At 36.2% G+C, this 14,133-nt stretch overlaps 1 protein-coding gene across 1 annotated transcript in view; it reads left to right on the top strand.

The window, feature by feature from the left end:
- The window catches only part of LOC134656855 (uncharacterized), a 494,896-nt gene that overhangs the window by 17,795 nt on the left and 462,968 nt on the right, over window positions 1-14,133 (top strand). The window lies entirely within an intron of this gene.

A 14,133-nucleotide genomic window follows, 5' to 3' on the forward strand; every position in this document is an offset into this window, starting at 1 on the left:
TGTATTTTAATGAAGAGTTCACGGGATGCTTTAATAGTCTCTTCTGTTGCTAGGTACTAAAATCTCTAAAGTTCGCTTTCATAAGTACTTACTGTATCTGTTACAGTCTAAGGATATGATTCTATTGTTAAACGAATACACCAATCATCATTAAATAAAGGATTTAATACAATAAAATCAGAAATAACTTGGGGATGTCCACTACGACGATGCCGCCATTGCGGCGATGCTCATCTGTCAGTCCTTGTTGCGCTATAGTGATGTGACTATTTCCAATACCGATTGTACGGCTGCACTTATCGGTTATCACTACATATTAATAATACATCCTGCTTTTGACGCGTGTTTGGATCCGCTAGTTTCGATGCTGACTGTACCTATACACTCTTAGAGTCTGTGCGGAAAGAGAAGAGTCGTGGAATGGGCCCAATACATTCCATGACTCTTCTCTTTTGGAACAGACTCTACGAATTGCGTTTTTTGGCGCGACCCACAGAAGGCGTAAAAAGCTGGATTCTGCTCGTTTAAAAATAATTAGCGCTTCCCGCCGCTGTCATTTCCGAGACGCATTTTTTTCACAGATTGCCTCCGTTCACAGAACTGAATATTCAAAAGAACGTAAGCGGTCCTAATAGCTTATAATGTTAGGCTCTTTTTAAATAACAATATTTTGAAGCGTGCGTTTGTCTCTATATTTTTTATAAAAAGTTTGTGTTTTAGTCGATAAAAAATATGTGGCTCTTTTAGTACTTTAAAATAACGCTCTAACAATTTATATGTCAGTGTATGTTGCAGGTTTTTAAAGCAGAATACCAGCCCTAGTTTTTGCCAGTCATTGTCGTTGTCAACCCTGAAACCACAACGTTATTCAAGTTTTCCTACATTTGTAATTTCACGGGAATATAAATCGTGTTCGTTTAGCGGTCGGCGTTATCGTAAAAAGGGCCCCACAGGCGCGTGGGGCTCGTTTAAGGCCGGTGCACACCGGCTGCGTGTGCGTGACGTGCACGTGCGCGTGCAGCGTTGTAGTATACAGATCCTTATGAGAGACGGCACACCGCTTGCGTGACGTGTGCGTGTGCGGCTCCAACATTTTAGCGCACGCGCACGTGCACGTCACGCACACGCAAGCCGGTATGCACAGGCCTTTAATCGCCGGCGCCAATAGGGATGATGACACCATGTTGAATTTTATAACAACATCTAGTAAAATAAATAGCAAATGAGCAATTTATCACAATATTGTAGATATTAAAACATTTACACAAACATATTAGTTCATACTTCAAGATGCGCTCTCAGTGATCTTGACGTTACGTTCACATAGCGATTTGTTTGGGGCGTTTCGGACTTTTGTATTGGTTTAATGCAATGGGTCCCATATAGACATTTGATCCTAAAAACAAACCTGATTGATTGAGAGACTGCCGAGAGATTGTATACACCTATAGAGCATTTAAAGAAGAACCAGTGTAAGCGTACTTTGTATCAACTCATCACAACTTTTTGACCGAGCGAGCGCGAAGCGCGAGAAAAGCGTTTTCGTTTCAGCGGCGGCAAAACTTGCTTTCGTTTGGGCAAAACCGGCTGTTCTCCTCTACAGGCATTTCTCAAAAGATTCTCGTGAAATTTTATGAGTAGGTTAGATAGGTAGTTATATTTAAGCCATAGTATGGCTTTTCTTCTTGTTGATTTAAAATTTGGAAAAAAATCGCGCATCATGCTTAGTGGGGGTCCTTCTTTGCGTCTGTTTTGTTTCTTATTCTGTGCGTTTGAATATTAGACGTTAATAAATGTAGATATTTTCTTGTTTCTTTCAAACACATTTAATTTGTAATGAAATGATTTAATGGTCGCAATTGGTCGATATTATTATTAGTTTTTAATAATACACATACCTGCAACTAACACTTAGTATTATATATTGGTTGGTTCCTTTGAGCGGTGCTCTCGTAAGCAATAACAAAAATAACATAGGAGTGTTATTCATAACACCATACCAATACCTTGACCACAGAAATACCAGAACTCCGATCACACCTAGTTGTTACGAATCTAAGGGTCTAGTTAAAAAGTACGAGATCACCGTCGAGGCTAAATGCTTCGTGAGTAGAAACTGGATTAACTGTTCTGCCTCTAATTGTGCGGCACAAGAGTGCCACGAAATCTAATACAAATCGTAAATCGAGTCCCTTAGCCTGTGAGTGCTGTAATAGAGTTAGACCAAGAAAAGTCTGCAGCGATTTTGATAGCCCACGCAGTGCAAGTGTTATTAAATTTATACATCATTTCATAGAAGTTTGACATTTAAAATAACACTGGCACTGCGAGGGCTGTCAAAATCGCTGCAGACTTTTCTTGGTCTAACTCTACAAGTAACGTAACTCATTCACCTTTCTTGAGTCTATGTATTTATTTATGTATTTGTATATATTGTCATGATTTTTGGTAATTATATCAAAAAGTGTAAGCAAATATGAATTTTACTTGGCAACTTTCTGAAAATACCTGAATTTAATATTAGGGTAATGGGTAATGTTTAATGACTTACCTGGCAACACTTGAGTTAGCAAGTGGTAGGGGTAAGTGGGAGTTAAACGGACAGTTGTGCAGACTCGTTCACTTGGATTGGGGAGTCAAAGAGAGAACATCTTGATGGTAACGGGTGAGCAAAGTTAAAGAGGCACCACCATTTTATAATTAGAACAATCATAGATAAATTTATAATATTTCAGAAGTGTTAACGTACCACTAACCCACAATAAGATTTTTAGATTCGATCGGTAGAATAAAAACGTAAGTTGTCTTTATTTTATTTCAATAGTAGGTACCTAAGTACCTACATAATGGATTGATTTTATGAACCTCGAGTAGTTTATGTGTTTCGAATGCAGTTTTGTAGCTGTAAGAAGCTTAGACTTTCTTTACATTGTTGCTTTGTAGTGTTGTTTTAAATTATCAAGATATTAAAAAAAAAAAAATATAAGGTAGTTTTATTATACATGAGTGGTAGTTGTACCTATAATCAGCGACAAAGTAAAATTTTACGTCAATTCATTGTAAAAGTATTGAGTTTAGTTTGGTTTGTTTTAATGAAGGTAGGTAACCAGCATTTTGCTAACGGTAAAAAGTTATATATTTAATTATATACTCTTAGATGGATGAGTAATTAGAGTATCTGATCTAGGTACGTGTTCTTTGCAAAAGTATTTGGAATATAACCATAATTTTCGATATCATTTGAATGGTACAATTATTTTAGTCGGTTGCTATTACGACATCTACCTACAATGAAATTATAATTATTGTATTAGTATTAAAGCGGCAGACTTTTGATTTTGGAATGAGTTCATAAGTTAATAGTTATGTACCCGTCGATTTAATGGCTATTTAGCACAGATTATTGTTTTATATGTACCTATTATCTACTATAAATGATCAAAATTATTGTCATCAAATTGCAACGTCGTAAGAAAATTGATACATTTATGAGTAGATAAGTACATATTTGAAATGCCTATTATTTTGATCTTTTTGTGTTTTATGATTACAGATTGATGTGTGGGCTTGTGCTGGTGATCAGTGATCGGAAATTTGTGCTATTGAATTATGTCTTATTTATTTCATAAAATATAGTACATGTGTAGCATATCGCGGTTAATTGGGACGGAATAAGCCTTGTTCATTGAAACTGAACTGATTAACTATAACCTATAGTTTTTGTCCAGCAATTTTTAGTGACAACGGTACTTTGTTCCTCTCGGTTAAAGCCTGTTTGATTTTTTTTTGTCATATGCAAACTAATAATATTTTATGATACAATATAATCATTACAATTAATTTAAATGAGTACCGTATAAGTAGTATTGTGCAATGCAGTGCATTTACGAAATAAATATGACATTAGTAAGATAACAATAGCACAGGGATCCTGATACTTTAAATCGACGTTAATATGAACTTGCCGCGTAGCCAAAATGCCAATCGCTTACGCTTCGTAGCGATCGAAACGCAACTGTCACTGTCGCACTAATATGGAAGAGTGATAGAGAGACACAAAGCGTTTCGTTGTCGAAGCGATAGCGAATGTAACCTTGGCTAGGCCAGCTTGTGTCATTTGTGTTTGACGTGAAGGCGTCTTTTGTGTGACGTGGAGGCGTCTTTTGTGTGACGTGGAGGCGTCTTTTGTGTGACGTGGAGGCGTCTTTTGTGTGACGTGGAGGCGTCTTTTGTGTGACGTGGAGGCGTCTTTTGTGTGACGTGGAGGCGTCTTTTGTGTGACGTGGAGGCGTCTTTTGTGTGACGTGGAGGCGTCTTTTGTGTGACGTGGAGGCGTCTTTTGTGTTTGACGTGGAGGCGTCTTTTGTGTGACGTGGAGGCGTCTTTTGTGTGACGTGGAGGCGTCTTTTGTGTGACGTGGAGGCGTCTTTTGTGTGACGTGGAGGCGTCTTTTGTGTGACGTGGAGGCGTCTTTTGTGTGACGTGGAGGCGTCTTTTGTGTGACGTGGAGGCGTCTTTTGTGTGACGTGGAGGCGTCATTTGTATGACATGGAGGTGTCATTTGTGTGTGACGTGGAGGCGTCATTTGTGTGACGTGGAAGCGTCACTTGTATGACATGGCATTGTCATTTGTGTGACGTTGTGGCGTCATTGATGTTGTTTTGTATGACGTGGAGACGTCATTGAAGCTGAATTTTTGACGTTGGGGCGTCATTGAGGTTAAGTTCTATATGACACGAAAGTGCGTCATTTGTACTACTTAAGCATGCGTTATTGGAGTTTCGTTTTGTGTAACGCGGGTATGCGTCTGATGAAGATGACTTTTTATTTAAATTTGAAAATTTAGAGATGTTTGGAACAAGTAAAATACATAGTATAGCGCGCGTGTACGTTATTTAAAGTTAAAAAATAAACTGATGTGGATCTGACAGGCTAATGTTGATCATTTATTGCAGATCATGTTAAAATGTTTATAGTGGAAAAAAGTAGGCATAGATATCGTGAGAGTGCAGAGGATTTATGTCGTACTAGCGACAGCTCCACAGATTTTTTTTATTAATATTCTGGTAGTTCTTGTTGTGTTTTTGTGATAACAAGCATTTTGAATCTATGTAAGACTGAGTCTGGAAGGTTGTAATGTAAAGACATGAAAAGGGTTTGAGTACTTACATTTCAAGTATTTTAAATATTTCACGGATAAGTACGTGTATTATTTCGATCGGGTTGCGCAGTAAATGTTAATGTCTTATTCCTCTTTTAAAATGTCGACGTGGTTAATGAGAGATACTGCAAATAGTTTCAACATAATGAACAAATTGAAATAACATTAAGAACAGTATGGGAGTAATTCTCTTAAAAAGGACAGAAGTTAATGACAAGTAAAACTTTACCAACCATATGACTTGGTCAGTCTAATAGGATGAGTTCGGAGTTGATTTTTTGATCCCTGTCTTGTGCGAGTGATCTGTTTGCACGGAAATGTAGTTATGTTTTCATTAACGTGTTTTGCAAAGTCATATTAAATGTATTGAGAAGGAAGTGTAAGAATTTTGTTTATTTTAAAATGATCATGTGCTGGAGTACGAGGTGGAACAAACGAGATACGAGAAACGTTGAAAGCATCAAAGGAAGTTGATATTGGTTTTGACCTGCTCAAATAGCAGTGAGGGGTCAAGGTGACTGAGAATTGTTGAATGAATTGTGAAATGGGGTCAATGAAAATTTACAGAGTTAGTTAAAATGTCACATTTGTGCTAACTTTATAACAAAGGTCAGAGAATATTTTTTTTTATACCAGAGAACTCTTGTCATTGGCGGAAGATTGAAAAGAGTAGTTGGTTTTTACCTCATCGGGTTTTTCTAATGAATGTAATTTTTAAAGTAAAAACTTCTTAGGCGGCGCCGAGCATTTTTTGTGATGAAAAAAAAAAATGTTAAACTCGCGAGAGCGTAAGACGTAAGATTCGTAAAACGTGGGACGGGCACGTGGCCTGGTCGAGGGACTGTTACAATGTCATTGAGTTCTTCTTTGTTGATTTGAATTGAATGCCATCTGGTGACTTTCCCTCTAGCTGGTACTGGTATGGCTCGAGTACTGACAGCGATGTGTTTGGAGGTTTCAAGTGATGAGACGTAATAACGCTGGATGGCGTTGGCCTCAATTGAGACAATTGTCATTTTGCACTGGTCATTGAGTTTTCGCTGCTGGCGCTCCCTGGGTGCAGCCCGTTTATACTGTATGCAGTTGTTTTTTTTTTCTTTAAGTTGCGTTACCTATGGAAACATAAGGAACATTTTTTAGTATCTGTTCCGCAATAACTTTGGTACCTAATACCTATACATACAACGTTATTCTGATCTTTGTGAAGTTTGATACGATTATAGCTTTATAGCTAGCAGGATTATTAAATTGAGAGAGTTACCTATATGCAATTGACTCAGAGGTCTTGATGTAAGTATTAGTGGTGATCTCGATGACGATAAGGTGCGATCGAGTTTGGTGTCATGTAGGGGTTGGGCTTGATTTCCTCTCTTACAAAATAGTATTTAAGTATCGTTACATGCGGTCTCGAAATATTTTGAAATAAAAATGTACTTTCTCTATGATTGAAAGTTTGATGCGAGTTTATTTTTGAAACTTAGAATATCCAAATGAAAAAAAAGCTCTAGTAAATTAGATATCAATGTCAAAAGGTATTTTATTTTTAGTTGTCTGTACGTCTATATGAAGAATATTTAGGGTTATATACAGTTACAAATCACGTTATAAAAGCGAAATTGTAGAAATGGCTGAGTTTGTGAAGAAGTTTAGAGCTACAGCCTCTAGATACGTAATAATATGTTTGAAGCATAGAAATAATAAAGTACATGTATAGTCGTAAATTAAAAAAATAATACTTGAATTAGGTATTTGACTTAGATTTTGGTTAGAGACATGAAATAGGTAACATTCATTGCCTATGCGTGATTTCAGTAACTGATTTGCTTTTAAATTATGCGAATTGTGAGATTAGTCGTATTTATGCCAGTGTCTAACTCTAAACATACTCTGCTTGATTATTATTGATTTGTTAATCGATTTAAAAAACAGTGTCTAGAAGAATAGTTTATCTAAATGATGGGATAGCATTAGTAGTTGTTAATAACTGTTCTAGCATATCTAGAAAGGGTTATATAGGGTAACATATACATCAATGATCGAGACATCCAAAATTAAAACCATCCTATCTCTCTCGTATTCAAAGTTATGATTGTGATGTTTCATTCGTATCAGGATCAGGATAAAAAAAAAATGTAATTCAAAATTCATAATTTTCATAAGTTGTAGTTGGTATATCACATGACTTTCCACATTTCCGCTTTTAATATCTAGTTTCTGTATTATTTACGTTCTATTTTCAAAAAGTTAATTTCGTGTCATTGTGTCGTTTGTTCATTTATTTATTAATGAAACACTTACATTTTGAAGTTCATCTTAACAGAGGTAATAAAATAATATTGAAACGGTTATTGATTAGGTACTTAACATATGTCGGTACGCTTAAAAAATGTATGTCACATAAAATTGTTTACTTCAAATTGAATTTGAATACTGTCAATACAGTTGAATATTATAATTGCCATAAATGGCTTTATATGCACTATAGATAGGTACTTAAAATCAATTAAGTTAGTATGAAAGAAGAAACCAATTGCACCAATAAGATTGGTTTCGTCAGAAATGTTTGCATTGATTTGAAAAATCTGCTATCTTTGCATGATTGCTGTGAGAAATAATATTGAAAGAGTGTGAAGAAACATGTTTTTTTTTGGAAAGCTTACTTTGATTAAAAAAAAAAAAGAGATAAATTGCCATCTTTAGAAGACTGCTGTAACGAATGATATCAAAAGGGTGTGTACAAAATGCAAATCTTCCGTTTGGTCCGACCAGTTGATTTATTTCTGTTACAATAGATGAAATAAAATAAATCTTCAAGAAAAACTGGTAAATTATTAGATATATTGGGTGTCAAATAGACTTTGAAATTTAGAAAATGCATCAAAATATTGGACATTATACAATTATTTAATATTATTTGCAAAAATAAAAATCTACAATTATGCATGATAAAATTGATAAAGTCTGCGTTTTGCTACTGAAACCTGTCTCAAGTGTTTCTGTCGACTTTGAGTTTAATATTCGGAAACAGGTTAGCAAGGTTATATGCTAATAAAATAAAGAAAATATGTATATCTTAAGTAACACCAATAGCTAAAGACCTGTAACGTACGAGCTGAAAATAGTATTACAGTTAAAAATCATAAACGATAAATAATGAAAACATTTTTTTTACTATAAATGTAGCAGCTACGCTTTTGTAAGTTTGAGAATTGTTTTTATCCCGTTTTTTTTTTGGGTACCTATTCGGAAATAAACATACCAATATGGATTTACACTCAAGAGTACCCTAGTACATACATACTCGTTGATACTATAAAGCATAAAGGGGATTGTAACAGGCCAAGTTTCTTCCTAGAGAGGTACCAAAATCTGATTTATTTGTCAGGTCTGTTTCAGAGAAATACAATAAAAAAAATAGTTTGTGTTCATAATATTAAAATTTAAACTTTTAAAGGTACAATATCATATTTTACTTGAAGACTATCGAATTCATTGAATAAAATCTATTTATTGCATAAACTTATATCGCTGTATGATGAAAAATGTTTTAAGCGTTTGTAAGACACGTAGTAAACATCAAGTAAATAATTAACTACAAGTCAAATTCTCATAAAGCTAAACATATGCAATTGACAGTAAACATAAAGAAAGGAAAGAACTGAAGGCCGAATGTCATGATAGACGCGAGCTCAAACATATTGATTTAAAACAAAGTTTACACATTTAATGTTATTGTTTACAACTAGGTATAAGAAGCTGAATAAGCATTTCGATCTCAGAGGAATTTCATGGAGTAGGTACGATTTATTTCAGTGTATAAGAAATGTTTTATAAGTGTTTCTAAAGGCGCTTTCTTAGCTATTTTCTTTTCAACCTTAAATTGAGTTTCGTGCGCCGGAGTCATGCACGAAGTAGGATGGCCGAATGTCATGATTTTTGGTAATTATATCAAAAAGTGTAAGCAAATATGAATTTTACTTGGCAACTTTCTGAAAATACCTGAATTTAATATTAGGGTAATGGGTAATGTTTAATGACTTACCTGGCAACACTTGAGTTAGCAAGTGGTAGGGGTAAGTGGGAGTTAAACGGACAGTTGTGCAGACTCGTTCACTTGGATTGGGGAGTCAAAGAGAGAACATCTTGATGGTAACGGGTGAGCAAAGTTAAAGAGGCACCACCATTTTATAATTAGAACAATCATAGATAAATTTATAATAATATCGTTGTCTGAGTACCCACAACACAAGCCTTCCTGAGCTTACTGTGGGACTTAGTCAATCTGTGTAAGAATGTCCTATTACATTTATTTATTTATTTATTTCTGTACCTAAATTAAGCTAGAAGAACCTGATTTTTGGAAATATGATGAATACATTTTAGTACATGATCGTGCATGTTGCTCTCGTTGACCTACTGAGTTTCTTAAGTAGCAAAGCGGAAGGCAAAGCCAAAGCCTAGGTCTTTCATTAAGGTACTAATGATACATCGAGGGCCTGGACTAGATCAACCCCGCCAAAGAACCATTAAATGTAAGCAGCGCACGACCTGCGTTTCTGAAAATTGGACACCACGTATTCTATAATGCCCACTCCAAAATATCAACTTCTGGCTTCCGAAAGATTTTATTTCCTTGAACAATTTCAAGCCTTATATTTCTCTAGGACAAATGGCTTCTTAATCTTTCGTAAGAAATTATGTTTAGACTTTGACTGAATTTCCATACCATAAAGTGTCGTCTTCAGACTTGAAATTGTTTATTAAGCAGCACCCATATTTATCAAAGCACTTTGCGAGTTTTCAAGGTTTTATAATAAGTTAATTATGCTTGTGTGGCTGCCCCGCCCGAAATGGCTTTTATTCAAGACCAATTTACTTAACAATCGGGTCCCAACAAAGTATGATGAGTACAATGGACGCTTTACAAAGTGATGTTTTCAGACGACGTCATTATTCATTAAATCCTGCACTTGTGCATGTATATATAGGTGTAGAACGGGCAGTAATGGCTCGGTAAGCTCGGTAGGCTTTTCTGGTATGGCTTTTTGTATCGTATGAAAGTACGGAACCCTCCATTCTGCGTGGCCCGACATCCACTTGGCCGGTTTTTAACACCAATCTTCGTATGTAGTCAGCGAAATTATTGTTTGTATGCAGCGGTGCTAAGCTAATAGTTTTGTTGACTGTACGTGTGTGGGTGTCTCATGATCAGCCCAACGAAGCCTAGGATAAACATGAAACTTTGGTAATTTCCCGCTGCCCTCTCTATTGGTCCACGAGCCAGGCGCAAATTTCGTCAGTCATCGCCTCCCGGGTGAAAACTCGTATACTGGTTAACGGCCATATATGATGAACCCTCGTGGACGTCAGCTGCCGCTACGTTGGTGGGTTGAGGAATGGCAGCCACCGAAACACGTAAAAAAAAATTTTTTTTTCAGTCATCGCCTCCCGTTTGATACTTAGTCAGATGAAAGTTTAGGTGCTATTGTTAATAAAAACAATCGTCAGCCGGTTGTATCGCGGTGGAATCACCGTCAGCTGTACACATGAACATGTAAAAAAAAAATTTTTTTTCAGTCATCGCCTCCCGCTTGATACTTTGTCAGATGATAGTTTAGGTGCTATTGTTAATAAAACAAATCGTCAGCCGGTTGTATCGCGGTGGAATCACCGTCAGCTGGTCACATGAACAAGTAAAAAAAAATTTTTTTTTCAGTCATCGCCTCCCGCTTGATATTTTGTCAGATGATAGTTTAGGTGCTATTGTTAATAAAACAAATCGTCAGCCGGTTGTATCGCGGTGGAATCACCGTCAGCTGGTCACATGAACATGTAAAAAAAAATATTTTTTCAGTCATCGCCTCCCGCTTGATACTTTGTCAGATGATAGTTTAGGTGATATTGTTAATAAAAAAAATCGTCAGCCGGTTGTATCGCGGTGGAATCACCGTCAGCTGGTCACATGAATTTATAAAACAAATAAATAAATACAATCTAAAATTTAAAATAATTGGTTTCAGTCATCGCCTCCCGTTTGATACTTTGCCAGATGATAGTTTAGGTGCTATTATTAATAAAAAGAATCGTCAGCCGGTTGTATCGCGGTGGAATCACCGTCAGCTGGTCACATGAACATGTAAAAAAAAATTTTTTTTTCAGTCATCGCCTCCCGCTTGATACTTTGTCAGATGATAGTTTAGGTGCTATTGTTAATAAAACAAATCGTCAGCCGGTTGTATCGCGGTGGAATCACCGTCAGCTGGTCACATGAACATGTAAAAAAAAAATATTTTTTCAGTCATCGCCTCCCGCTTGATACTTTGTCAGATGATAGTTTAGGTGCTATTATTAATAAAAAGAATCGTCAGCCGGTTGTATCGCGGTGGAATCACCGTCAGCTGGTCACATGAACATGTAAAAAAAATATATTTTTTCAGTCATCGCCTCCAGTAATAGCACCTAAACTATCATCTGACAAAGTATCAAGCGGGAGGCGATGACTGAAAAAAAAAATTTTTTTTACATGTTCATGTGACCAGCTGACGGTGATTCCACCGCGATACAACCGGCTGACGATTTTTTTTATTAACAATAGCACCTAAACTATCATCTGACAAAGTATCAAGCGGGAGGCGATGACTGAAAAAAAAAATTTTTTTTACATGTTCATGTGACCAGCTGACGGTGATTCCACCGCGATACAACCGGCTGACGATGTTTTTTATTAACAATAGCACCTAAACTATCATCTGACAAAGTATCAAGCGGGAGGCGATGACTGAAAAAAAATTTTTTTTTTACATGTTCAGTTGACCAGCTGACGGTGTTTCCACCGCGATACAACCGGCTGACGATTTTTTTTATTAACAATAGCACCTAAACTATCATCTGGCAAAGTATCAAACGGGAGGCGATGACTGAAAATATTTTTTTTTTTTACGTGTTTCGGTTGCTGCCATTCCTCAACCCACCAACGGAGCGGCAGCTGACGTCCACGAGGATTCATCATACGTAGCCGTTAACCATTATAGGAGTTATCACCTGGGAGGCGATTGGTCATGGAAACCTGTTCGTGGCTCGCGGTCTATATATTTAGGAAGGCTAGACTAAAATAACACAAACTTTCTCGTTTGGAGCTGCAGTGCTGTCTACATAGAGACTGTTCAAATAATTTAACACGTGTCTAGTTCTGTTTTGTGACACATTATATGATATGTCAGCGGTCTGACCATTTATTATTTCTAAAATATTTAAAGGAATAATAACATCAGAATGTGTTTAATAAACTCCATATCATATTATTATCGTAATAATAATCGACGTAAGAATTAGAATTAGTTACTTAGAATTCGTTTGTATATTAATGTAATAACATTTTATATCCGTCTTTATAACATACGATTTGATTTTTTTATTCCAAAAATAACCAAAGATTTTTTTATAAAACCCTGTTTTATAAAAAAAACTTATTTTTAAGACTAACCTAATTTATGAACTTGGGGCGATAGGTAGGCATAAATATGCGGCATAAATAGTTTTTCTTGTTTGTTATTGCAAGAAATTGAATATAACTTAAGTGGCATCAGGTAGGCTTAGGGTTGCCAGATGGTCGGGATTCGGCGGGATTCTCCCGATTTTTAGCATGTGTTCCCGATTCCCGACAAAGTGAAAATTGTCCCGAAAAACAGCATCACGTTATAAAACAATAATTTCAAGTTCTGAACTGTCGTGGAGCGAACCAGCGACCCGCGTCGAGCCCGTCAGCGGGCGCGCGTGGCGAGATCGGGCAGAGCAGCTGACGTAGTGCTAATAATGTAAAATATCGTTGTTTTTAATACAATTAATTTAATTTGAATGGTTCATTTTCCCGACTTAAGGCCCAAAATCCCGAAAAATTCATATTTTTTCCCGATAATAGCGCCTTTCGATCTGGCAACCCTAGGTAGGCTGTACCTTTCTTCTTCCGCAGCCGGCTGTACCAATCTGTAAACCCTTTGGTAAAATTCTTCTTTAATTAAGATCGGAACTCTCAGCACGAAAGTATCAAAATACAGCACACACATTTAAATAGCCTTGGCCTAGGCTAGGCAAGCATATTCTAACCTTTTTTTCAGACGTAATCTATCATCCTCGGAAAGATACACTAATATAGCCTCTGAAAAAGCTTCTCGCATATCCAGACTTTTCACAGAATATTGATTACATTCGAATCTAGTATTAACATTGCTTATCGAGCTATCGCCTCGGTCTGTTTCTGATGCACACCTCGTTCATACTTTATATTTGGTACAATTACTTTGGTGAGTTCGCATGCCGCAATTTTTTTGTCTCACATACTATTTCAACACCATCACGAATTTAATAAGATATGACATTGAGCGGGTTTACCTCTATAAGCTATTGGAATAGCAATCCTGGCAATCTGGACAAACTTATTCGAGCTCAAACTATCGCTACTTTGTAATGGCTTTGCGCACTTGTAAAATAGACTTTGAATCTTGCTGACAGAGTTTAATTCTGAATAAATCCGAAACAATTAAATACACGGTTAATTTTTTCTGTCCAATTAGTCGGGAGTGCATCAATTCTTCTTTATTATTAAAGAAAATATTCAAAGGCATTATTGAACAAAGTAATGAGTATTTATATTCATAAGATTTCTTAGCGTAGGGTTTTAATTAAATCTGTTCTCTTACACCCACAGTCATCGTAGGATTTCACCTTCGATTGAACTTTTGACAGAGAAAATCACTTCTGGGAAAAGAGGGCATTTAAGAAGTTTATGACCTTTAAAATTAATCCTTATCAAGACTAAAAAATATTATGTAGTCGGTGTTTGTATGTATCCACAATTTGTACAGTCGAGTGTAATGTGCATATAACTTAGGTACTCAAAAATATGTTCTTAATTAGCTGACATAAGACCTAGGGGACATATTTTTGAGTATGATGTGTGCGCCCATATTTTTACA

Source organism: Cydia amplana, chromosome 19 (genome assembly GCF_948474715.1).
Source record: "Cydia amplana chromosome 19, ilCydAmpl1.1, whole genome shotgun sequence".
NCBI lineage: Eukaryota > Metazoa > Arthropoda > Insecta > Lepidoptera > Tortricidae > Cydia > Cydia amplana.